This window comes from Tamandua tetradactyla, chromosome 23 (assembly GCF_023851605.1).
Source record: "Tamandua tetradactyla isolate mTamTet1 chromosome 23, mTamTet1.pri, whole genome shotgun sequence".
In the NCBI taxonomy this organism is placed as follows: domain Eukaryota; kingdom Metazoa; phylum Chordata; class Mammalia; order Pilosa; family Myrmecophagidae; genus Tamandua; species Tamandua tetradactyla.
The window spans coordinates 274,803-299,152 of NC_135349.1; the positions used below are offsets into that span (position 1 = coordinate 274,803).

General features: G+C 60.6%; 1 long non-coding RNA gene across 1 annotated transcript; it reads left to right on the top strand.

Moving 5' to 3' along the window:
• Positions 1–216: 216 nt before the first annotated feature.
• Positions 217–2,058, top strand: LOC143666454 (uncharacterized). The gene is made up of 3 exons (XR_013167637.1): positions 217–475; positions 744–859; positions 1,017–2,058. It is a non-coding gene; the product is annotated as an uncharacterized LOC143666454 (long non-coding RNA).
• Positions 2,059–24,350: the final 22,292 nt, after the last annotated feature.

The following is a 24,350-nucleotide window of genomic DNA, read 5'->3' on the forward strand; positions in this document are numbered from 1 at the left end:
CCCTCTCCTCTCCTCCTCTGCCCTCTTTGCCTTTCTACCTGCACTTGTCTATTTGTCTTTTCTTTTCCCTCTTCTTTGCTGTCCTTTTCTTCAGGCTCTTTCTTCTCTCTGCCTTCTCACTCCCAGTACAGCTGTCGCTTTTCCACTTACTTCCTTGTGCGGAAGGGGCTGGGCTTAAATCACACAGGCCTGAGGGCCACCTGGGCTCGGACCACCCTCACCGAGCACCTGAGGGACCCCACCCCAGGTGAGGGGTCAACATGAAAGTGACCCCAAAGCCACGAGGCCATGGCGGACTGGAGGGGCCACGGGGACCCCTTCCACCAAAGCACAGTGGCCACGCTTGGAGGGGGCGGGAAGGCGGGACCTGCCAGGATCTGTCCCCTGGGACATGCGTGTCCACGAGCTGTACTTCCAGAGAAGATCAAACCGCAAGATCAAAGAAGATCAAAGGAGCGGCCCTGAGGTGGCTCAGGTAAGTGAGGAAGTGCCTCTGCTCCTGGAAACACCCTGCCGAGCCGTGGGATGTCGCTGTCTTGGGAAAATGCAACCCTGGCCGTGGCACGTTCACAGGGCCAGAGCTGGACTCCACGACGGCCCTCCCCACCCGGAGCCGTCATCATGGTGTAGGGGCGCCCTGAGGACGAGAGGCTCGAGAAGCCGGCAGGGCACACATCACCAGGGTTGCAGGGAAGAAGGGGCCTCCCCAACTTTTTTCAAATGAGCCTTTTTTTTTTTAACAGTTTTAGATTAACAGAGAAACCATGCGGCTAGCCCAGATGTCCCCATACGCCTGCACCCACCTCCCTCCGGTTCCTGCCTTGCAGTAGGTGGTCCCTTGTCGCAATTGGTGAACCAGGTGAGCATTTGGTTTTTAAACTAAGTCCACACTTTGTTTGGATTCCGTTTGTTTTACCCACTGGGCTCCTTCTGTTCCCGAGCCTTGTCTGGGACTCTGAACCACGTGACTTATTACCGGTTGGTTAAGTCATTTGCTCTCTTTTGTTCTTAAGCAGGTCCCAATCCGTCACGGCCACAGAGTGGACACAGACCGGTGACTCAGATCCCAGGGCCTGAGCGGGTGCCCTGGAGACGGCGTCAGCAGAGCATGGCAAGGTCGGCTCGAGCTGCGGTAGTGCGCGGCTCAGGGTCCCGGACACACGGCTCAGCAGGGCTCACCCTGGCCTCCGAGGAACAGCCGGGCGGCTTCTTCCCAGCAGTGACCTCTGTGGCAGCCTCTTGGCCTTCCGTGACGGTGCCTGCCCCAGTGGGTCCAGCCACCTTCCGGAGAAATGCTGCCTGAAGGGTGACGTCAGCCACTCCCAGGTCATGCTGGCATCGTGCTCTGAGGCAGGACAACTGTGCAAAACCTGCAACCCGACAGGACACAAGCTGAGGCTGCGGAGAAGGCCCTGCTAATGCTCACTCAGCTGGCCAGGGGCCCGCAGTGGGCTTCCAACTCCAAGGATCCAGCCCCTTTACCTTTCACCAAGGTGCTCACCTGGGCACCTGCAACTGGCACTGCCAGGAGTGCCCTTCCCGTACCTGAGAGACGGCATCCTCCAGGTGGGGTTCTCTCTCCAGTGCTCCCAAAGGCAGTCTGTGCTGTGTGACCAGCTGCTTGGAACCCCCCTGGGAGCAGACCCCACCCCCACACTGGGTTGGGGCATCGCGTTTGTAGGAGGCCCACCCCCTTCCAATGGGCTCCCTGGAGGGGTGGCCCAAGCCCCAAGCACAGCAGTGGTGGGTGTCCCTGTCCTGCCCCCTCGGGCACCTCTGGCTTTGGTCTGTCCTGGTGTCTGTCCGTCCAGGCTTGTGCGATGTCGCAGGGGTGGGCCGGGGTGACCCCTGACACCACGAGCCCCTGGCCAGGGTAGTGCAGGCCGGCCCCGAGGGTGGGGTAAGTGCCAGACACCACAGCAGAAGCTGCACATTAGAGGCCTCTGCCCGGGATGCATTCTTCAGTCAGGGGCCGCCAGGCTCAGAAAATATCCGCCCAGTATTTAGAAATAACATGTCCCCTGGGCCCTGGTATCAGATCAAAGCTTAGAAATTAAATTCTCCCGAAAAGGTGGTGGCCTGGGCTCGGCGTGGCTACAGAAGGGGCGTGAACTCTGCACGGAGTGGGAGCCTGGCTCGGCGGTGTGGAGGCTGCTGGGCAGGGGTGCCCATGTTTGGTTGGCAGGACAAAGGAGAGGCAGCCCTACAGCCAGACCCCTAGGGAACGCTGGGTCCCCTCCCATTCCCACAGGCACACATGCTGTGCCGAAGCCCCTCTGGCACACCCACCAGGCGTGCACGCTCAGCCTGTGCACACATGTGTGTGCTCCCACGGGCTCCAGGCAGGAAGAGAGGCTGGGCAGCTGGCCTGAAGTTCATGTCACAGCCAAGCAGGTCCTCTCCCCAACCCCGGTGACCCCCCAAGCCGGCGATCCCACCCCAGCAGCATAGTGGCATCCCCCGTTCCCACTCCACCCTCTCCTGGAGGCTCCGGAAGGCCCCTACCCCTCCACGGGCTGCAGCCCACCCTCCTCGGGACGCAGGGCCTGCAGGAGGTCCCAGCCACCCTCCGGTCCACCCTCCGGCCGTGGCACGACTTGTGCCTCGTCTCAGGGAATGAGAACGCCTGTGCTGGGGCTTCTGGAAGGAATCGCATCATGTGTCCTCCCGGGCAGCAGGGCGCAGAGGCCTGGGCCTCAGCAGGGCCCTTGCGGTGGGGCAGCAGCCTGGGAGGCAGCAGAGGGCTGCTGAGTCGAACCCTTCCTGATGCCCTCCAGGCTCAAGAGCTCAAAAGTCCCCTTCATCTCCTAAGGTGATTAGGGTTGGGTTTTCCTTAAATGCCACAAAACTGAAGCATGGGTGTCGAACTGTCTGTCCATGAATCCCTCTGACCATCAGAGAGAAAGGGACCTTGGTAGGCCCTTGTCTGGCACTGCCCCCCTCGACCCCCGTGGCCGCTCCTCGGGAACTGAGGCCACCTCCCGGTATTGGGGTTACCATGGCCTCCCCAAGTCCTCGGCCAGCACAAAGGGGGGCTGTGGGGAAGTTCCCCACCTCCTGTGCCCTGGTGTCTCTGCCCATGAAATGGGGTTCACGCTGCACCTGCCTCGCAGATGAGCCGTATGGGGGGCCACAGTTCCCACGGGGCCTCTCTAGAGCCGCGACGATCCTCACTGCCCAGCCTGACTGTGCAATAGCCACAGGGCCGAGCCGTGCTGCGTCGGGTGCCAGCTCAGGGAGTGGACAACAGGGACGCGAGGGAGTGGGTCCGGAGGCTCAGCCCTGCGGTCCTCAGACCTGTTCCAGGGATTGCGGGGAAAACCGGGCCGTTGGGTCTAAATTCCCACCACAAGCTGTGTCTGCTCCGGCCCCTTCCCAGGGGGAGGAGGGGCCGCCACCCCCAGCCGGGCAGCCGCCCCCCTAAGCACACAGGTGGGGCCGTCCAGCCGGGTGCCTCCCCCAGCCTGGGCCTGACCAGTTCTGCTGCTTCCCAGCTGCGTAAACAAGTCACAAAACTCAGCCTTCGTTTACTCACCTGTGGAAAGGGGCTGATAAGAACTATCTGGCCAGTACGTGTGGAGATTAAATGAGATAGTGGGTATTAGTAGCTGTTATTATCAGGGTGAGTTGCAAAGATGGCCCAGCCCCCCACCCCTGCACCCACACCCTGGCAGGGTGCGCCGGGCACCAGGCACCTTGGACGCAAGGCTTGACCACGTGACTCGCTTTAACCAAAGAGATATTCTCTGGACCGCAGGGGCAGGTGGTGCGTTTCTACTTTCCGCTGTGCTCCTCAGTGGTTCCCGAGAACCTGCCCAGGCAAACCCGCCAGTGGAGGAGACACCCCTGGGGGCCCGCAGGTCTGCCCCAGTCAACCCCGACACGTGGGGGAGACCAGCCCAGAGCAGGCGAAGCCGGTGGTCCGGCAGCCACTGGGTGTGGTGCCTGCTTGTTACACAGCGTCATTGTGGCTGTAGCTGGCTGATGTGGTTTCCTCTCTTGTCATTCTCTTAGAATTCTGGGGAGCTGGATCGTGTTGCCCCCAGTTCCCTGCAGCCTCACTTGCCTCCTGAAGAGTGGTGCGTGGTTCCTATCCACAGGCTGGCCTTGGAGGCAGATCTGGTCAGCGGGTGGTGCAAGTGTTTCCAGGCCACGCAGGAAACAGCTGGCAGGTGGGTGGCGACGCTTTCTCATAAACGATCAAAATAGGGTCACAGACAAGTTTGTTTCTGGCCAACACCACTTCGGGCAGCAAGCGCTAAGGACGTGAGAGCTGGTGCCCCGGCCCCCCCCACCTACCACTCCCCTGCCCCATGTCCCCACTGTCCCCTCCCCTGCCCCCCCGTGGCCTGGCTGGGGTTGGCCCCTGTGGAAGGGACCTCGAAGCTCCCAGCCCTGCGTCCAGCCTGGCCGACCCCGATGCCCTCTCTGCCAGCAAAGCGTCCAGGCGTCAACCAGGCTCCCACAGGGCGGCCCCGCTCGCTGGGGACGGTGGGTGCAGGGGAGGCCTCCGTCCAGGAGCAGTGGGCACACTGGCAGTGACCTTCAGGGAATGTCCGTGACCGCCTTGGGGTGCCCACCCCACCCACATCCCACTCCCCTTGAGGCCTGGTGGGTGCTCATGGGAGGTGGCCGCTGGCCCTGCCCGGGGTGGCCCTGAGAGCCAAGGCCAGCAACAAGGGGCTCTCCTGGCTTGCCGGGTAGCTGCCCCGAGGGAGTCCCCAGCCCAGCAGATGCACCCAAGACCCCGAGGGGCAGCTGCGCAGGCAGGTCCCAGGAGAGCCGTCCCCTGCCCAGGTCAGCGCAGGAGGCCTGGGGTGCAGCACAGGGGAACCAGTGCGGGATCTCTAGGGGGCAGTGGGGGGGCCCTGGGGGGCAGTATAGGGGGCCTGGGGGGCAGTGCAGGAACCCTGGGGGGCAGTGCTGTGATGGCTGAAGCCAGACACTCCCCTGCAACCCTCTGCAGGAGGCAGCTCTGTCCAGGCCGTGCCTGGGTGGCTGAGCTGGGCATCTCCATCCATGTCCATCTGTCCTGGCTGGCCCGGGCCTGTGCTTGGTCCCTGAGGCCGGGCTGCCTGACAGAGGCCATGGAAGGCAAGGGTGATGCATCAAGCCAGATGAGCCTGCTCCCGGGGACCCCCTGTGCCCCCTGCGCCCCATGGCCAGTGCCCATCATCATCCTCATGGCCTCCTCCTTCTGGGCCACTGGGGCAGCCCAGGGTGGCCGTCCCCCTCACCAGGCCACGTCTGCAGCCCTGAGGTCATCTCGGCACTGCCCCCCTGCTGGCGGCCCCACAGCCTCCTGCCCCCTCCTGCGCCCCTCCCAGCCGGTCGGCCTCTGGGGGGTCTGGGTGCGAGAGGAAAGGAAGTGACCGAGAGCCCGAGTCCTTGGACGCAACCTCCGTGCTGGACGCACGGGCCCCGGAGCTCCCAGCTTGGCGCAGACGGGGGCTTTGAAGAGCAGGAACTGCTCTGAGCCCATCTGAAGGCCGAAGCTTGAGCGCCGGGCGCGTCCCTCCCACCCCCTGGCCCCCCGCCTCGGTGGGCACAGTCTGGCCAGATTCAGGCCCCCATGCCACACTGACCCCAGTCACTCCGCCCAGGCCTGTGTCCAGTCCGGTGGTGCATGGCGGGCCAGGACCGAGAGCATCTTTGTGTGGTCCAGCTGAGGGCTCCTCCCAGGCCTCAGACCCACGTCCATGCCAGGCTGCCAGGGCCTGCGGGGCAGCTCCAGTGCATCTCCACGGCCTGCCCTCTGGGGGGCTTCTCGGGCGCCTAGAGATGGTCCTGGAAGAGCAGAGGGCTGGGGGCCAGCGAGCACCCACCACGGGAGCCCAGACATGGGACAGAAGGAAGAAGAGGAGTCGTTCATGAACTGGGAGCCACGGACTGGGACGGGAATGGGTTCCTGGACGTCGGGGTCAAGTACATCTGGCCAGACGGTGGGGAAGGAGGACTGAGTGCTGCTGCACTGGGCTGGGCCAGGCTGAGGGGCTGCCCGTCCCTCTGCACCCACCAGCTCAGCTCCAGGAGGACGTCGGGCGCTGGGCCAGGAGCAGCTCCCACCTGCAGGGACCGGGAAGTCCCCGAGGCAGCCCCTTTATACACCTGCCCCCAGGCCCCCTGCGTCCCGCCGGGCCTCTTCGCTCTGCTCCTCTCTGCATGTCTGCGTGGAGGTGGTCTCCCCTCCCCAAGGCCCCCAGCCCGCTCCTCGCTACTCCCGGGATGGCGGGTCTGCTTCCAGCTTTGCCTCTTCTTCCTCGTCCGTTTCCACTGCTTACCTTTGCCCGGGGCCTGCACCCCGACTTTCCCAGAAGCCCCTTCTCATGTCCAGCAGGGACGTCTTGCCCCCAACATCTCTGCACCCAGCTCCGAGCCCTGCTGCCTCTTCGGGTGCCTCTGGGTGCCCCGCGGTTTGGGTGCAGTGGGCGGGAGCTGAGGCCTGAGGGCGGCGCTGGGCTCACCGGCACTCACACCTCCTCCGGTCCGCACTGCTGACCGCCCCGCTGCCTTCCACCGTGTCCCCGTTCGCACCCTCCCTTCCTTGAGTCCAAGCTGCCCCTGAGCTGGACCCACAGTTCCTGGGGACAAGGGCCTCTCCTAGCCTTGCCTGGGTTATCCCCAAGGTAGCAACACCGAGGCCCCCAGAGGCGCTGCCACCGTCCTCGCTTCCTGGGGCCCCTGAAAGCTGCAAAAGAGGCAGCTGCAACGACAGGCCCTCCCAGTCCAGGGCCCAGAGTGTGGTACCTCGGGCTGCACCCACTCCACCCCCCAGCTCCAGGGGCCGTTCCTGCCCTGCCTGTCCTTCCTCCTGCCCCCCCTGCCCCTGCCCCTCCCGGCAGGTGGCTGCCTCACTCAGGCTCCACATCCGTCTGTCTGTCTGCCTGTGTTCCCATCTCCCTCCTGTGAGGACGGCTCTCGGGGCTAAGGGCCACCTGCCCCGGTGACCCGTCACTGTGCGCTGCGCCCAGAGGAAGGTCTGAGCACCCCAAGCCGCGGCCTCCGGGCCTGCGCTCACTGGCCTCTCCGGGTCTGTCCTAACGCAGGTGCCGCGTGGTTTAGGCACAAGGCTGCACAGGCAGGAGCACTGGACGTACCTTTCCCGAGCGTTCGTGGCCCTCGCTCTCCTGGGCCTAACCCCCCAGGCAAGGTCCGTCTGGGGAGCTGCAGGACGGTGACAGGGGCCTCTCCGTCCCTCCTGCAGCCCCTCCCAGGGCAGGCTGACCTCTGGAGACCACAGCCACACCCGCCCCCTCCCTGGTGGGCCCTGCGGCCTCCCGGGCTCCCCTCAAGTTTACCCACGAGACGCCTGCGACTGAAGGAACGCCCCACAAACACGCCCGCCGGGAAGGGGGGCCTAAAGGGGTGAGGCTGCGCAGGGATCCCCCTCCCCTCTCCCTGCCGAGCTCCCCAGGCCTGGAGTGGTGCCAGGGCCAGCGGTTTGTACTCTCGGCGCCCAGGCCGTGCGTCCAGCCCCTGTCACAGCCCCGTGGGCCCCAGAGAAGGGGGTGTAGCAGGGCAGGGGCCGGGAGCAGGCCTCGGCAACCTGCAGTCTGACCTGGGGTGCCCCCCAGCCTTGCAGAGCCCCTTGGGAAGAGGCATCCCTGCCCACCTGGAAGCTTGTGGGGGTTCTGGCACAAGGGTCCCCACTAGTGCTGTTTGCACACAGTAGGTGCCTATTAAGCAGTCTTCCGTCCTGCAAAGCGGGGCACACATACCTTTGGCGTCTAAGTCCCACCCTGCAGCCCCAGGGAGGGGTAAGGCCCCTCCTGCGAAGGCCCAGCTGAGCGCTGGGGGTGTCGGGGGGACCCCAGCCTCAGGGGCCCCTGGAGAAGGGAAGGCTCTGCCCTTGGGCTCCCCTCACACACACCACCCAGCAGCCTGGGCTCCCGGCCACCTGCTCTCCATGTTTGCTGCGCCCGAGAGTGGCTGGCGGGGCGTCCTCACCCCCCCGGGGCCCCTGGGATGGAAGCCCCTGAGCAGCACAGCTCCCGACCCTGCCCACATGGGAGGGGACCCCATGCTCTCTCCAGAAGCTCGTGCTCTGGAAGGGGCTGGGGCTGCGGTCCAGCCTCTCCTTGAACAGAAGGGAAACTGAGGCCTAGGAGGCTGAGCCTGCCCTGGTGCCTGTCCCGGCAGCAGTGGATCCACGCCCTGCAGGGTTCCTCAGAGACACCCAGAGGCTCCTGGGCTCCCTGGAGGATGCCCCAGCAGGCGCCTCTGCCCAGGCCCCATTGGCCCTGAACTGGCTGCCTGAACCCCACTCCTGGCATCTCCTGGCAGCAGGAGCGCCATCCCCCTGGGAGGTCTCGGGGGGGCGCAGGAGCAGGCACGTGTCTGGCCAGTGTGACACTTCCCAGAAAGGCTCCTCCTCGGGTGGGCAGGGCCCCCAGCACCGCAGAAGGGTCTGGGCTGAGGTCAACAGGCGGGGCAGCCGGCGCTGGGGTGGAAACAGGGGGGCCCGAGGGAAGGACAGACGGAAAGAGAGGCAGCACCCAGGCCCCGCCATCCCCGCTCAGCGAGGCATCAGTTCCTCTCTTGGGTTTGGAAGCTTGGTTTTGCCGGCTGTGGTGCCGTGTTCACACACACAGCAGTTGCACACGCACGGGTGACCCCAACAGCACACCCGCCTCTTCTTTGTCTCTGTGTCTATTCCCCACAATTATTTAACCCTTTCCTAGCCCTTTCTGAGTGAGCTCTGGCCCCCGGGGCAGCCTCCAGGGTTTGGGGTTTTCTTGGTGTTAACCCTGCCCTGACGTCCTCCAAAGCCGGCAGGTACACGGGGTGAGACCGACCTGGGGCGCCACCGGCTCAGGGCCACAGGGGACGTGGCTGTGCCAAGGGCAACCCGGGAGGGGGTCCCGTGGCCCCTCCTCGCCAGCTCAGGAAAGTGCTCACCAGCCGGCCGGTGAGTGATGGCCTGTCATTGTGACTGTAACTTGCTTTTTCCTGATTACTAATGAGGCTGAGCTTTTTTCCTGGTTGGGTTTCCTCTGGGGTGAAGTCATATGCCCGTTTTAAAAGTTAGGTGCCTTGTCCTATCAATTCTCATCTTTTTATTTCTGGACATCCTTTCTTGGTTGTACATGTAGCAAATCTCCTACTTTGGGTTTTTCTTTTCTTTCCTTTTATGGTACCTTTTTCAGTGGTGGTGGAGAGTCATTTCTTTTCCTTTTTTAACAAATGTTATTGTGGAATATAGACACATAGTTATATGAAATTATAAAATAATACATAATATGTAACATTTTAAAAAAAACATTTTGAAGTGGGCACTTCAGTGGCATTAAATGCAGCCACAACTTGCATGCATGTCACTGCCCTCCTCACTGAAACGTTTCCATGTGTGCCATTAGCTCCCACTCACCCCCCCGTAACCTCTGACCCGCTGTCTCCTTTTCTAGGCATTTCATAAAAGTGGAGTCACACTCCATCTGTCCTTCTGGCTCTGGCTTCCTTCCCTCAGCAGTGCTCTCGAGGTCCTGCCGGCACGCGGGACCAGCATGTCACTCCTTTTCGTGGCTGCGTGGTACTCGGCTGCACACGTGCCCAGCCATGCTGGGCAGTTTCCATATATTGTCCCACTATAAACATACACCCCTCTGTCCGAGCCGTGTCTTCAGTGCCTTTGGGGTCTACACCTAGGAAAGGAATTGTTGGCTTGCGTCGTAACTCTGTTCAACTTTTTCCAGATCTGCCTAACTGTTCTTCGCAGCTGCTGCCCTATGTCTGCACGTCCCCCTGCTTGGGTGTTGGCCACCCCACCGGGCCTGAAGTGGTGCTTCACTGTGGTTCGGATTTGCCTCTCCCTAAGGCTGCCAAGGTTGAGAAACTTCTCGTTTATTTTCCGGCCATTTGTGTGTCTTCTTCAGAAAACTTTATTCAAGTCCTTTGCTCATTTTTATTTTTTATTTATTTTTTGGGGGGGTGCGTGGTCTGGGAATGAAAGTCAGGCCTCCCACGTGAAAGACGGGCATTCTAACCACTGAACCACCCGAGTACCCGCCTTCGCTCACTTTTACATTGGGTGTTTGTCAATTTGTTGTTGAGTTGTCGTTATGATGCCTTTTTTTTAGAGAAGCTGTGCGTCTTTTAATCTAATAAGTGAATACTGTTTAAGAAATCCATCCCTAACCCAAAGTTGTGGAGATATTCCTCTATATTCTCTTCAAAAAGTCCTAGCACTGTGCTTTACACAGGGATTTAACCTGCGTGGTGTGTGCTCTTTCACAGTGCGAAGGAGAACTTCGAGGCTCACCTTTGGTGCGTGGACACTCAGCTGTCCCAGAACCATTCACGGACACGGGTCAGCACTAAGGTGGCGCGACTGCCGCGCGGCACAATTTCGTGCTTGCCAGTCCTTTCTGCGCACGCATTCCCTCCCGTTCCCACACCGAGGCCTTGTCGTAAAAATGACCACTTTATAATACACCAGAACATTGGAAAGCGGTTCCCCCACCCTGTGTTTCTTCTTCAAGAATGGTTTAGCTGTTTTCAGCTTTCTGCATTTCACCATAAGCTTTAGAATTTGTTTATCCTGTTCCACCAAAGGAAACACACAGATGTTTGGGTGGGAATTACGTAAAATCTATGGCTCAGTTTGGGGAGGTGTGACATCTTGACAATTTGTTTTCCACAGTATATGTACCACCTATTTAGGCTTTCTTTAATGCTTCTTAACAATGCTGTTAGTTTTAAAATCACTTTTCTCTACAAAAGTCTTACACATCTTCTGTTTTCCCTACATATTCCATATTTTCATGCTTTAGTGAATGGCATTTTTTCTAAATTTCAATTTATTGCTGACATACATATACAGAAGCAACTGATTGTTATGTATTGATTCACGTCCAGGAAACTTCCAATCTCTCTTAATAATTTCAATAATATGTCTCAATATTCTTTGCTCTCTCTACATACATAATCATAGCCTCCATGAAGGCTGAAAGCATTGTTTCTTTCTTTCCAATTCTTATGCCTTTTCTTTTTCTTGTCTTCTAGCTTTGGCTGCCCTCCAGAGAAATGCGAACGAGAGTTTGGGGGGAGTTATGCTGTGCACTTCTGTACACACCATTCGTCAGGCTAAAGAAAGCCTCTTTTTAGAGGGAAAGATATTGAATTTCATCAAACATATTTTTCATCTTTTGAAATTACTCTAATTTCCCCCTTTAATCTTGTAACAATTTTATTAATTGATTTTCTGACCTTGAACCAATCTCCTCTTTTCTCCCATGAACACAGTGTGATCACGATGCATTGTCTGGTGAGCATCGCTGATATCTTTTAAGGGGCTGTTAGTTTCCTTTCCGTGTTGTCCTCACAGGTTTTGTTATCAAAAGTCTGTGAGCGTCATGAAATGAGCTGCAGAATGTTTGCTCCTTCCCTGTCTGTGGGACAGATGCAGGCAGAATTAGTTTCTTGAAGATCACCAGTGAAGCCATCTGCGCCTGGGGCTGTCTTAACAGGAAGTTTTTAATCTTAAGTGCATGAAAGGAGCACACTCGGAAACCCTGCTGGTGAGGCTGCGTGAGAACGGTAACTGCCTGAGGAAATCTCTCCTCATTCCAAACCCGTCCCCACGGCAGGGCAGACCCGGGAGAGCTCGCCCAAAGAGGGAAACTACCCCAGTGTCACCTGAGTAGGTGGGCCACCCTCCACAGGACTCCCGCCCACCAAGGGAAAGGAACTGCACCGATTCCACACACACGGCTCGGGGGGTTCCTTGAGGAAAGACGCCATACAGCTGCAGCGGCGCTTGGTGGGCTGAGGGACCCCCAGACGAGCCGAGGGGCTGGTCAGCACTGCCTGGAAAGGTGCACGAAGCAACTCGGTCTTCTGGAAAGTTCTGCATCTTGTAAAAATGTGTTCTGTGTGCTTTTGCACTTTACAGGAGCCACTGTTCATCATACTTGAATACAAGAGACAGCAGTAAATAAACAATACAAATACACTGCAAAACTCTGGGCAGGAGAGAAGAGATCTTCATCTCCATTTTGTCCAGTGTTGGCGTTTGGCTGCTCCTGCAGGAATTTCCATTGCACACAGACGCGTGGAATGTAAGTCCACCATTACGGTTGCTTTGTACCAGCCTCTGACTTGCCACATCAGAGGCAGCTTTGTGACCTATGTGCAGTTAAAATCACTCTAAAATGGGCTGAAATTCACTCATGTGTCAGTGGCGGTGTAATGAGCGTTTGCACGTGTCTAACGCAGAACCTGGCGTTGTGAGCCTGCAGCAGGGTGGCTGGACGGCGGGCAGAGCGCCTGAGCAGGAGGCAGCAGGTGCCCGCCCTGCCCGCCTGGACGCCTTGGGCTGTGGTGTGGCCGACCACCCCCTTGCAGGGTGCATTTTTCGACATGTCTTTTCCGGCCCTGGTGCCCGTGGGGACTGGGTGCCCCCATGTCTTCAGTAACATCAGTTTAACTCCGCATGTGATTGCTGAGACTGTGCTCCTGCCATCGCGTCCCAGCACCTGAGGTCCTGGATTTTCGTGTAGACGGACATTTACCTGAATCTGCCACACTTGGAAAAAATAAACCGCACCTAAGAAGAGTAAGGTCCCGTGTGCCTGCGCATGGGCCGAGCTGCTCCCAGCAGCCCGGGGCGTCGAGGCAGGGGACCCGCGTTCCATGTCAGCTCAGCTGCGCGCTGGCCCTGAGGCCTTCGCGCGTCCACAGCCTCTCAGAGCTCTGTGTTCTCGTCTGTAAAATGGGACCGACCCGCACAGGGGGCTACCTTCCCGCGGCCGACCTTCCCCCACAGCAGTCCTGAGGCTGCGGCGCCCGGGTTGTGTCCAGAGCCCCGGGAGGGCTGGCCGTGCCCGAGCGTCTGCAGCTGTCCTGGGTGCCGCGGGGGAGGATTCTCCTAAGGACGCCGCTGGTCAGGCCCGAGTGCTACACGGCTCTGTCTTCGGGCTCAGGGGTAGGGGGTGGGCACACCCCTGGGGGACAGGTGAGCGGAAGAGGGGTGGAGGGGATAGAGCCAGGCTGGAAACACGCAGAGACGAGCGGCAGGGGTTGTGCTTGGGGCTGGGGTCGTGCTGGGGGCACTGACCAGCTGTAAGGCCCCTGCTGAGACACTCACCCAGTGGGCAGCCTCCTCCCTGGCCCCAGAGCCCCGCTCCAGGTCCCCGGAAGGCCCAGAGCACAGGCGTTGGGGCTCACAGGGTCCCTGAGACCACTAAGGGCAGGGGGAACCCCAAAATCAAGCTGCGGTCTCCCAGCCACACACAGAGGGCGGCCAAGTGACAGACCTCCCCTCCCCTCCCCAAACAGGAGGGAAGCTGGCAGCTGCCTGCGCCCGAGCCGCCTGTGCTGCCAAGCACCCCGGGCCCCACCACCCAGGGCCTGCCCTCCCCGCATGGCTCATGGCCCCTCGGGGAAGGCCTGGCCCACGGACCCACCCCACAGACCTCAGTTTCCCCCTTCACAGAGGAGGGTGGGGCCAGGCCTACAGGTGATTTCTATGTGGCCTCTGCTTCCTCCGAGAAGCCCTCCCTGAACTCCAGGGTCCTTCTCCAGGGGTCCTAACGGAAGCTCGCATTGTCCTGACCCAGGAGCAGCCCCCGCAGGGCAGGGTCACCCAGAGCCGGCCGCAGGTGTGGCCTTCGTCACTCCCTCAGTCACACATTCCCCAGTCCCAGCAGGGACCAGGTCTGCAGGGCGCCTGGCACACACATTCCGGAGGAGATTGATGATGCCAGAGACGTCATGAGGGCCTCTCGAAGGAGCCGGCTGAGAGGGCAGCCGGGAGGGGCGCCGGCCCCACAGGTGTGTCTGGCCCCTGGTCGCAGCCGACCCTGCGGGCAGGTGGGTGGCTCCAAGGGTGGGCTGTGCGCCTCAGGAGGCCCGCCGAGGGGCATGGGCCAAGGGGCCACACCAGGGCTGAGGGCCCAGACCGGTGACCACTTCCTCGCCCGGGGGGGACGGAGGCAATGGGGTGGGGCCTCGTGGGCGGGGTGGGGTCCTCGTGAGTGGGGTGGGGCCTCGTGGGTGGGGCCTTGGACCTGTTGCCCTTGTCAGCTAGAAAGGGCGGACGATCAAGAGGACAGACCTGCCAGACCCCCGAGTCCCGCAGTGGGGAAGGGCCTGCGCCCTGTGCTCCAGCCGCCCGTCCCCGAGAACCCACAGAGGACGAGGTCATGGGCTGCGCACAGTAGGACTCAACAGACGTTTACAGCGCCCTGGCCTGAGGGAGGGCCCTGTGGTCCTGGCAGGGAAAAGGCAGGCCGGGCAGTTTCGGGGAGCATTCCCTCTCTTTTGTTAGCCTTGGAGGCTCTATAAGGTAAGAGAGAAGCCACCCCTTTCCTGGGTCTTCTCGTCAGGGGACTTGAGCAAGGCGGCCCCTGAACAAGCTCTCCTGGGCTGGTGTGGACGGCGGCTGAGCACTCGCGGGGAGCAGCTCTAGTGGGCTCCACCAGGCTGGGGGGCCGGCCTCCCCAAGTGCGCGTGCGAGGGTGCTCACACCCGGCCTCCAGCGGCAGCGTGGAAGCACCTCTCCCATGGGACTGAGGGCGAAGGTGGTGAGTTGAGAGCCTGATGAGTTGGCTCCGTGACGCACTGGGCACACAGGCCATGCAGCCCTGGCACCACAAATGTAGCCAAAGTGCAGTTGGGGCCACGTGGGAACCCGCACGTGTACATGTGCAAAAACATCGGTGCCGGGCTGCTTCCACTTGTCATGGCAGAACTCAGGCGACAGGTGCAGCCAATCACAGCAGAATTCAGGCAACGGGCACGAGCAGTCAATCACAGCAGACCCTGGGCGGCGGATGCGGCCAGTCAATCATGGTGGCGCGCATGCACGGACGGCCCACGGGGACTGAGGCCACCTTGAGGCGGCCCCGCCCCAGAGTGGTGCATCTCACTGGGGGCTGGTGAGGTCCGAGCGGCCAGGAGGGGTTGCCTTGTCCCATGTGCGTCCCTGGGAAGGGCCCGGTGCCACCCCCAGGCAGAGCGGCGCGGCTGAACACGCTGCCCGGCCGCGTCCCTAGAAGAGGCCGTGGTGCCCAGCCCCTCACGCGGCCCGAGCTTGGCCTGGGGCTCTGCTGTGGGTCGGTGTGTGAAGTGAGCCTCGACGCGCCCTTGGGCCGGCCGGGGGCCCTGGACTCCAGTTCGCCTCCCCACCGCGGCCCTGGCTGTGCGCGCACCCACCTCGGCCCGGAGCAGGCCTGGCGTCCCTGGGGGGTCAGGGCTGGCGCTGGGGGCGGGGCCCGCACATTCCTGAGCAGGAGGGAGCAGGGCGGCACTGCCGGGGCCGGCTGGGTGCCGGATGGGGAGAAGGGCAAGCCTGGTCCTGCGGGCGCGGCCCCCTCCCCGCTCCTCCCCAGCTGTGGGGGCCTCCGGGGGGCCAGGCCCCAGGCCCGGGAGATGCAGCACATACCTGGGCCCCGTGCCCTGCATGAGGCCAGAGTGGAGAAGGAATTCCGGTGGCGATCCCAGGCCGCCGGGGGTGTCACAGCGACACGCCCTCCCATGGGCCCCCAGCTGCCCACTTAAGGAGCATTGTCTCACCTGAGCCCCACACAGCCCGGCCAGGAGGGGGGTTGCTGCCATTAAACAGAGAAGGAAACAGGGCTCAGAGCGGCCGGGGGCGGGCAGCCAGGGCTGTGTGGGGAGAAAGGGGCCCGCGGGGAAGCAGCCCCCCCCCAACTCGGCCCAGCGCCCTTTCAACAAAACGTAACAAATAGGCTCTTTGTTTGAAAACAAAGGGTTTTAAAAGCAGCTCTGGTGCCAGGTGAGGAGCGCAGGTGGACGGCAAATGTCCAACAGCGACCTGAGCAGGGAGGCACGAGTGGCCCCCTGCAGGCGAGCGACACGCGGACGGGAGGCCGGTGTCACAGGCGCTGCTCAGCCACAAAGGGAGTCCGACCCACGGCAGGTCCAGGAGCCTGGAAACGTGCAGAGGGAGAGAAGCCGGGAGCCACATGGTCCCGCTCGCAGGAAATGTCCGGAAGAGACAAATTCAGGGGGACACGGAGTACATCAGGGGTTCTGGGGCTCAGGGAGATGGGTGCATGGGGGGAGTACAGCCGGGGTACAGAGTTTCTTCTGGTCAGGACAGAAATGCTCTAAAATTGATTGTGATGGTGGTTGCACACCTCTGAGGATACACCCAAAACCTGGAAACTGTACCTTTTAAATGGGTGATTGTTCTGCATGTGAGTCATATATCAATGAAGGGGTTTTCTAAATTACTCCAGCTTGGGGCTCATGCCGCCACCCGAGCCCCCACCTCCCATGTGGAGGGGTCAGAGGGAGGCAAAGAGCGCTGCCTCCAGGAAGCCTTCCCAGCAGAGGGGTCGCAGGTAGGCGGCTGGGGGAGGGTGCAGGCCATGGCCTGTGGTCAGCTGTGAGTGGACACAGAACTCATGCGACGGGGACATGGGGACTCGAGGACATGCTGCTCCAGCCGATTCAAGCTGCTGTCATGTGATTCTCTGGGTGTCTGGGAGTCACACCACGCAGGCGTTTCCAACTGAGGAGGGTGATGCACGAAGGAGCAGTGGGTGGGGGGCAGGCAGGGGGGCCCGCCCTCGCTGCCCGTGGCCTCTCCCAGTGCAGTGTGCGGTCCCCTCGAAACGCTTCCCTCAGGCTGGAGGAGACATGGGGAGCCCCCACCACAGCTGCCCCCCAAGCCAGGAGCACGGGACGGGCAGGGCCCATGGGGAGTAGCTCCGAGTCTGCCCCAAACCCAGCCCCAAGCCTGAGGAGGCCACCAGCCCCGCAGCCTGCAGGATCGAGCTGCCCAGGCATCCCCTGGATGGAGGTCCTGGCCCGGCCTGTGCACGATGAGCGGGCACGCAGGTTCCAAAGCCTGGGGTCTCTCTTGTGCGAGGGCAGAGGCCCTGACTCTCCAGTCCTGAAGGGCAGCAGTTTAGCAGCTGGGCAGGCAGCAGGTGGGACTGGCCCATTTATAGACCAGGAGGCTGTGGGCAGGTGCTGACCAGGGGTGCCAGGCACCTTGGGGGCACTGGCACGTGCAGCGCCGTCTCTCTAGCGGCCCCCATTGAAAGACGCCTGTCCAAAGCTCTCAAGCAGCTCCGCCTGCAAAGGTGATAGAGCGTCCCCAGCGAAAATGTGCAAGGACCCTGGGAGCTCATGGGCTCCTCCAGGCAGCCACTGCGTCCAGCGGTCTCCTGGGCTGTGGGGGAGGAGAGAGCAAAGAGCAGCAGCGTCCCATCCCACCAGCAGGGGAGGGCTGGCACTGGGTTCCCAGGGCGTTCTGACGTTCCATCGCTGCCCCTCTCCTGGCTCCCCTCTTTAACTCACATCCCTTCTCAAGGGCCTTGGTGCAGCTCCTGCCTGGAGACTCAAGTCAGGTGTTTTTCCAGAGCAAGAGGCATTTGAACAGGGTTTTGAAGGATGGAGAAGAGTTTGCCAGGCAGAGAGGAGAGAGGACAGCCAGGCCAAGCGAACAGACTGAATGGGGATGGGGGTGCATGCAGCTGAAGGGTTTGATCAGGGTCACCAGGCTGGGGGCTGCCACACCCTATTCCTTCTGGGAAGGGGCTCCATGTCTCTGAAAAGACCCCCGAGAGGGGACCGCAGGGAAGCAGGCCACCCTAGCTGGAGGCTGAAACAGAAAGGGCGAGAGGGTGGAGGGTGGGCCGCCTGGGGTGGGGGCCGCCTGGAGCAGCTCATGGCAGGCGCCCGCAGGGCTGGAGTTGGGAGGGCATGCGGGCTGCAGACAGGCGGTGACTTGTTGGAGTTTGGGGGTGGCTGCCTGGCCAGGCATCCGTCCCACGAGCCGGGACACGCCAGCCACCAGCCACCCCCAGCCCACAGCCCTGTGCCCGCCTCCTGACAGCCCAGGAACTCCTGCCTTCAATCCTCCCTCTCTGTCTCCAGGCTGCCGGGCGGGGCCCCGTGGGGGAAGGGAGTTTGTGACTTAGGGTTAGGATCTCAGGACGTCTGTGTGGCCAGCCCGGTGCTTGGCTGAGAGGGGGACACTTGTGCAGCTTAGAGGGTCTGGGAGGCAAGGCTGGGCCCCAGGACCCACCAGCCGTGTGGGGAGACTTGGCTCCCAGGACCAGTGGTGAACCAGAGAACCTTCCAGCCCTAGGCAGGCCCCGCCCCTCGGTGAGCCTCAGCATCTCAGGTGAGTAAGGGGTCAGGGGCCCGTTAGAGGGCTCTGCTCGCCGGAGAGAATGGACACAGGGGCCACGTGGAGGGTGGCCTGGTGGGAGGGTGGGTGGTGGGAGGGCGGTGGGTGGATGAGTAGATAATTGTTGGTGCAGCAAAACTTAAGAAGACGTAGCGACAGCTGCGTTTGGAGATGTTGGTCTAGTGAAGCGGCATTTCCTGCGTCCTGTGTATCCAGGCGCCAGCAGAGGCCTGCACGGAGACACAAGACACGGCCTTCTGGAGGGCAGCACTTCCTGCAGCCAAGATGGACGGCCCCGGCTCCGGCCTGGGGATTGAGGCTCGGGGCTGCTGCTCTGAGGGGCAGCAGGTGTCCAGGCCGTGCCTGCCCGAGGCCGTCTTGCACCGGGTTCCTGCACCTGGGCCCTGCACCGCCCGGCCGGCCCCCGCACTCTGCTCTGGTCTGTGCTGCCTACAGTGGACTGTCCCGTGTGAAGCTCCACGCAGGCCTCTGCGCTGGGGCTGACCCTCACTCCTCTGCTGCGAGAGAAAAAGACTCTCCCCCATGATCCGAAGGAGTGGCGGGGGGTCAGCAGCGGGTGGAGCTGGAGGCCCGGGGACAACTCGCTGCAGAGCCCCAGCTCCCTCAGGCCCCCTGCACGCGCTCTCTCCCCGGGCCCCCGATGCTGCTAGCTGCTCCCGGGGTCCAGCTTTGACTGCGGCCTGACCTCAGACCTTCCCACCGTGGACTGGAAAATTCTTTTCTCTTCTGTTTAACTCCCATGATGGAGGGAGGCCCCACTGTCCCAGCTCCTGGATGGTGACCTCAGGGTAGCACAGGAGGTCAGCTGTCTTGCTGAAGCTTGTTCAATGCCCGGGAACGGGGGACCGCGCCAAGGAGGGCCCTGGCCACGTCCACGTCTCCTACAAGACTGAGCGGCCGCACCCGTCCCACGTCCAGTCACGACACCCCCGGGAATGGGGTGGGGTGGCTCCAGATTGGGGGCTGGGGGCCCTTCGTCCAAGTTCAGCCGGGTCGGCGCCCTCACGGCGAGCCCAGCACAGCCCCCACGCTGCGGCCCCACTGCAGGGGGTCCTGGGGTGGGTGAGCTCAGAGCGGGGCTGGGGGCTGGTGGGGGCCGGTGGGGTGGGGGTCCAGCCCGAGAGGGTGATCAACTAAAGATGGCTAAAAAGGCACGTTTATGTGCTGACACATTCTATTACATGTACATATGGCCACAATAAAATTAAAATGGTTTAGAATTTAAAAAAAAAGAACCACCAGCCTCCCTCACATTGAGTGCCCACCCTGCCCCTTCCACTTCTCAGCTGTGTCAGGACCCCAGGGCCATGCGTCCGCTGCCCAGAGCCTCCAAGAGCACAGTGCCTGCCCGTGCGGCCACGGGCAAAGTCATTAAAACTCGGTGGCATGAAAAAGCCGGTCCTCATGGCAGGTGCCACATTCCCAGTGCCCAGTGGCCCCAGGGAGCTGGTGGCTGCCAAAGGGGACAGTCCTGGAGCCACGCTGGCCTAGAAAGACCTGCTGTCCCTCCTCGCCCTGCCCCGCCCAGCCCTGCTGGCCCTGCCTTCTCCGCCTGCTCCACCCCCTCCACTCGCCCAACCCTCTCCACCCCGGCTGCTCGCCCCATTCACCCTACATGCTCGGGGATCCCTCAGCCGCGCCCCCGCTGCCCTCCACCCTCTGGCTCCCTGGCAGCTTTGTGCAAAGGCCTGGGAGGGCTAGAGCCGCCGGCTTTGGGATTCCAGCTTGGTTGTGGTAAAACCGTGACTTAGGGTGAATTCACCTCAAGGTGTTTAGGTCACCAGGATTTGTGCAGCCTGTGCCAAGAGCCCCTCGTTCTCGCCTGCCGGGGGGCTCCCCGAACAAGGCTTCTCCCAGCAGGTGCCGGGACAGAACGGATGTCTGGGCTCGGAGCCTGGACTCTCTGAGCCTCGGTTTCCCTGTAAGGGGGTGGCGGGCTCCCTGCATCCAGGGGCCACGATGACCTGGGCGCCCCAGGTCAGGGGTCGGGAAGGTTGGTGGCCACAGTGCCCGTGGTGGGGGGGTCACTATTGTCACCGACTCCCCCAGCAGGAAAAAAACCAGCCCTGGCCGTGCCCAGGCCCCAGAGTGGCCGCATGCCCTGCCCCCAGGAGAGGGTAGAGATACGGGGCCTGGAGCAGCCACACGAACTCCCGCATGCAGAAAAGACAGCGAGGCCAGAGCCTCCCAGGCGCAGGGCTGCAGGGGGGAGGCGGGCAGGGCAGGTGCGGGCTCTGCGGGGATGAAGGCAGCAGGAGCTAGACGCAGGTAGCAGGTCAGCGGGGACCTGCCTGGACTTCCGAGGAGGCGGAAAACAGGAGGCGGACCTGACCCCTGGCTCCTCGCGGCCCCTCCCCCAGGCCCCCCAGGCCCGCTGCAGGTGTGTTGCGCCCTGGGAATCGGGCAGGGAAGGGGCCGCGGGACCATTGCCTGGGTGGTCGGCGCTGCTGGGCTCAGCGTGCTGGGCTGGATGTCTGTGCCTGAGGGTCTGGGGACTTCGGCCCACGGCAGAGCCAGCCGACGGCCCTGGTTTGCCTCAATTTCCCCCCTGCACCGAGAGGCTCTCGCGTGCAGACGAGTCTGGGAGTGAATCTGGGCGGCTTAAGCACCTGGTGGGGGTCACAGGCTGCATCAGTCGCCGGACACAGACGTGCCCCTCAGGCACCACTAGCCACCTGCCTCGCTGAGCCGTCCTGGGCACACCACAGGCCTGGGAGGAAACCCCCAGGGCCTCCGAAAGGGGCATTGAGGTTTCCTGCCAAGAAGCAGGACAGACGCGGCCTGCCCTGCCCCGCCACGGGATGCCACTATGAATCCAGGAAATGATGGAAAAAGGGCAAACTCTGGAAGGTGGGGGGGGGGGGGCCCAGGGCTGGATGGGTGGCCTGGCCTCAGCACCTCATAACCCCACCCCGCTGAGGCACGTCTTGTCCCTGAACCAGCAAGAGAAGCTTGTCCCGTGGGTTCGGCCCCCCAGATGAAAGAGGTACCACCAGCTCCAGGCAGGGGAGGGCTCACTCCAACAAGCCCTGAGACCCTCCCCACAAGGCAGCTGGGGGCACCAGGCAGCTGGGGGCACCTCAAGTGTCCTCCCCCCACTCCCCAGCACCACTGGCTGCACCCCAGGGGAAGGGATCGCGTGCTCCGGGAGCTCTGCTGATGGCCAGCTGCAGCCCCAGAAGCACCAGGTGAGTCAGGCAGGACAGAGAACGCCACAAAGACTTGAAACTAAAACACCATTGAGACCACAGCCCACAGAGCAGGACCACATGCTAACCCTGCAAAGGGCAACGCATCCAAAAAATTAAACCTGGCAATAGGAGTCAGTCTCCTGAGGCCATAGCCAAAATGCCCAAGTCATGCGTAGCATCAAGATCCAGGAAAATCACAGCTTGAGTGAAAGGACAGAGGCCAATACAAAATGAATTAGATGCTGAAATTATCTGAAAAGGATTTTAAAGCAGCCATCATAAAAGTGTCTCAACTAGCAATTAAAAATTCTCATGAAACAAATGAAAAAAAAATAGAAAATCTCAGCAAAGAAATAAGTTAAAAATGAACAAGTGGAATTCATAGAACTGAAAGATACAGTAACAGACATAAAACTCACGGGCTGCCTTGATAGTCAAGTGAAGCAGACAAGATAGAATCAGTGGACTTTATGACAAATAATAGACTCTACCCAATATTAACCAGAGAGAAAATAGGCTGGACAAGAAATAAACAAAGCCTCGGAACCAGTGGGACAATAGCAGAAGAACTAACATTTGCATCATCAGATTTTCATAAGGATAGTGGAGCTGAAACAGCATTCAAATAAACTATGATTAAAATCACCTCAAATTCGGTGAATGTCATAAACCCGAAGATTCGAGAATCTAAACAAACTTGTGGTGGTTAGATTCAGGTGTCAACTTGGCCAGGTGAATGTCCCTAGTTCTGTTGCTGTGGACATGAGCCAATGGTACATGAACCTCATCTGTCCCTCATTACAGCTGCAGTCGGCTAGGAGGCATGCCTGCTGCAATGAATGACGTTTGACTTAATTGGCTGGTGCTTAAATGAGAGAGCTCAACGTGCAGCTCAGCATTCCTCATCTCAGCATTCGCAGCTTAGCCCAGGCCTTTGGAGATGCAGAAAGAAGTCAACCCGGGGAAAGTTGTTGGAACCCAGAGGCCTGGAGAGAAGGCCAGCAGAGACCATCCTGTGCCTTCCACGTAAGAAAGAACCTCAGTGGAAAGTTAGCTGCCTTTCCTCTGAAGAACTAACAAAATAAATCCCCTTTTATTAAAAGCCAATCCATCTCTGGTGTATTGCATTCTGGCAGCTAGCAGACTAGAACAGACTCAAAGAGGATAAACCCAAAGAATTCCATCCTGAAATATCTCACAACTAAAATTAAAGACAAAGAAAAATCTTTGAAAGCATTTAACAAAAAAGCCACACCTTTCTCTAGGGGACAGCCGTTTAGATGACAGCATGTTTCTCATCAGAGACAGAAGGAAGTGACTCAACATTTTTTAAGTGCAGAAAGGGAACAGTTAACCACAAATTCTAAATCTGGCAAAACTGTACTTCAGGAATGAAAGGAAATAAAGATATTTCCGTTGAGAGAAAACTAATAGAAATTATCACTATAAGAAAAAGAGGAAGCAAAGAGAGAATAAACAATAAGACAACACTATTATATTAATAATTACCTTAAACATAAATGGTCTAACCGCACCAGTTAAAAGGCAGAGATTGGCAAATTGCTTAAAGGCAGATATTGGCAGAGTGCATAAAGAATCATGAATTACATACTGTTTAAAAGGAATTTACTTTAAAGTCAATGACACCGGTAGGCTGGAAGTAAAAGGATACAGAAGATACACCATGGAAACATTGATAAAAAATCAGAAGTGTTTGTATGAATATCAGCCGATTGGCAGGATGTAGACGGTCAGAGTAACACCGCCAAGGCACACCTGGGCCCTCGTCCATTGGCACAGGGCACCCCGCTTTCCAGGCGCTCGGGGAGTGCTCGCAAGGGGAGCAGGTGGCGCCCACGGGCCTGGCCTGAGCAGAGGCTCCCTCACTGGGGGTGGACGTGAGGCTGGCCTTCCGGGGGGGTGTCTTGCTGTTTGTGGGAACCCTGGTGACCTGGGGATGACACCTCTCTCTCTCTGTCTGGCTGGGTATTTCTGGAGGGAAATGCAACAAAATGTTTCATAGGGCTTGAATCGTATGGTTGACATTCCACTTCTCAAAAATTGGAAAGGTATGGAACAGTGCAGCAAAATGTTAAAGGGGGAGGCAAAAGTGTTTTCACATGTCGCCCTCGCAGATGGGCTGGATGCTCCACAACCATGGCCACCTTGAGCCGGCCACACTGGCCTGATGTGGCCTCTAGCACCGCGGGTCCCAAGGTCTGCAGGCCTCAGGGCGTTAGGCCACTGCTAACGCCCGAGACCCCCCTCCCCAGGACCCCACCCCTCCAGGCCTTCTCGGGGCAGCATCTTGCAGCCGTGGAGAGCCTGGTGGGGGGCGTGGGGGCTTTCCGGCCTCAGGAGTCACCTCGCTGGCTGCAGGTGAGTTGCCGAGCCCCTCCCCAGGTCAGGGCGAGCAATGAGACCCACGTCTGGGGCCCAGCGGGGTCACGTCGAGAGTGAGGAGGGAGGGGTCTGGGGCCCACAGCTGGGCTCCAGCCACAAACCTGGAGGTGGCTCCGCTGCCCAGGCCGTGCCTGGCTTAGGGCAGTTTCCACAACCTGCTTCCACCACCGCCTCTCGCCCCCAGGCCCCGCCAGGCCCTCGCGCCCACACCCCAGGGGTCCTGGCCCCTCACAGCGCTGGGGCCAAGGGCGCGATCTCTCCACTCTCCATGGGGACGGGCGGGGGTGAGGGGACGGTCGGAACTGGGTTTCACGCAGACGTCGCGGCAGTGAGTGTGGGGCCTGCGGCCCACCATCCATTCCACAAGCCCTCAGCGGGGTCTTTGCTCCCCAGGGAAGTCCTGTTCTCAAGCACAGACAGACAGACAGACAGACAGGAAGGCGCACGGGGGCAGGTGGAGGAAATCAGGCGAGTGGAGGGCTCCACTGAGGGGGGCGAGTGTGGAGGTGACGTTGTCCCTGAGACCTGAGTGATGAGGCCCGGGGGAGGCCCGTGCAGGGTCCTGAGGCAGGGACAAGCTTGCTGGGCAGCCCAGGAGGGCAAGGTGGCCGGAGGGGCCACAGGCTAAG